The 1,253-nt window shown below is 45.4% G+C and overlaps 1 protein-coding gene across 2 annotated transcripts in view; it reads right to left on the reverse strand.

Annotated features, from left to right (window-relative positions):
- The window catches only part of LOC105520765 (melanoma-associated antigen 8), a 103,796-nt gene that overhangs the window by 44,306 nt on the left and 58,237 nt on the right, over positions 1-1,253 (reverse strand). The gene's annotated exons all lie outside the window — the stretch shown is intronic.

The following is a 1,253-nucleotide window of genomic DNA, read 5'->3' on the forward strand; positions in this document are numbered from 1 at the left end:
GGCAGGGGCGCGGGGGTCGCGGCGCTGGCATCGGACATGCGGCGTCTGCCGACTGTGCGTCCTCCTGCAGGACCCGCCGCTCTCCCCGCCCTGTCCCCGCAATGCCTTTGTTATACTTCCATTAGGGGTGGTGTTTGGGATGAAGGTGCAACACTGAGTTTTGATCATGATGCAAACTCCTCCTCTTTCTGCTAATATGACGTCTAAGGCTATCCTATTTCCCTAAGCCATCTGGCTAATAGTCCCTAATTGTTCAGCCATTTAACAGCATCTCTAGTGTAGTTAATAAATTGCTGTTGGTTGTAATAGATGTAGTTTATCCAATCTACATTTTTATTAATTGTCACCCACCAAAGTATTGACTCAAATCCTGCAGTTATTTGATTTCGGGCTTTAAATTGATCTGGTATTCCCCATGGGACTCTAATTGTGTCTAAATAGACGTGAGAGTCAAAAGACCCATAAGGGGCTTCTCTTGCTTTACAGTGTCTTATTTTTCCTTCCTCTGCTTGATGAAATGCCAGGGTGAAAGGAATAGCCAATTGGACTAAAGCACAAGTGCCACTCCAGTTATTTGGCAAAGTGTCCAGTAAAGGTCCACCACAATACCACCACACATCCACTCAGGGATGAACAAGGACTGACTGATTGATAAGCTCTTGAAAATTCTTAAGCTCACTGCATCCCTTCAGGTCTCCAAGTAACACTAAGTTTCCTCCCTGTTGTGAGAGACACGAAGTGAACTTAGTGTTGGGAGACGAAAGCTGGATGGCCCTCAGGGTCTGACTCGCAGAGTGTTGGACTTCGGGATATAGCAGAGAGCGAGCTTGGCATGACTTATTACTCCAGGCTGTAGAATCCTGGAAAAGAGCTACCATGCAGCCTGGTCAACTGGAGGACCACCTTAGTGGAAAGGGGACAATCTGGGCCTCTGGCCTGCCATGTGTATGAACATAACAATTGCTTTTGTTTAACATGTGGATAGAATATTTGATCCATTCCAACCAGGCATTTGCATCTTGGTATCCTGTCTTAATTGCCAACGTTCGTTTTAAGTCTTTAACTTCTATGATCCTCTAGTAAAATGATATGTATAGTTTTAGGAAATTACAAAAACTGGCTGGGGCAGTCCGTCCTTGCTCTTTAGTGGTCCAGAAAATGTTGGACCAACTATGGCATAAAAGCTCTACATCAGGGGACAAGACTCCTGGTTGACACTGGGGTCTTTATCGAAATCTCCCCAGATTAAATGG

This window comes from Colobus angolensis, unplaced genomic scaffold (assembly GCF_000951035.1).
Source record: "Colobus angolensis palliatus isolate OR3802 unplaced genomic scaffold, Cang.pa_1.0 Scaffold389, whole genome shotgun sequence".
NCBI classification, from domain to species: domain Eukaryota; kingdom Metazoa; phylum Chordata; class Mammalia; order Primates; family Cercopithecidae; genus Colobus; species Colobus angolensis.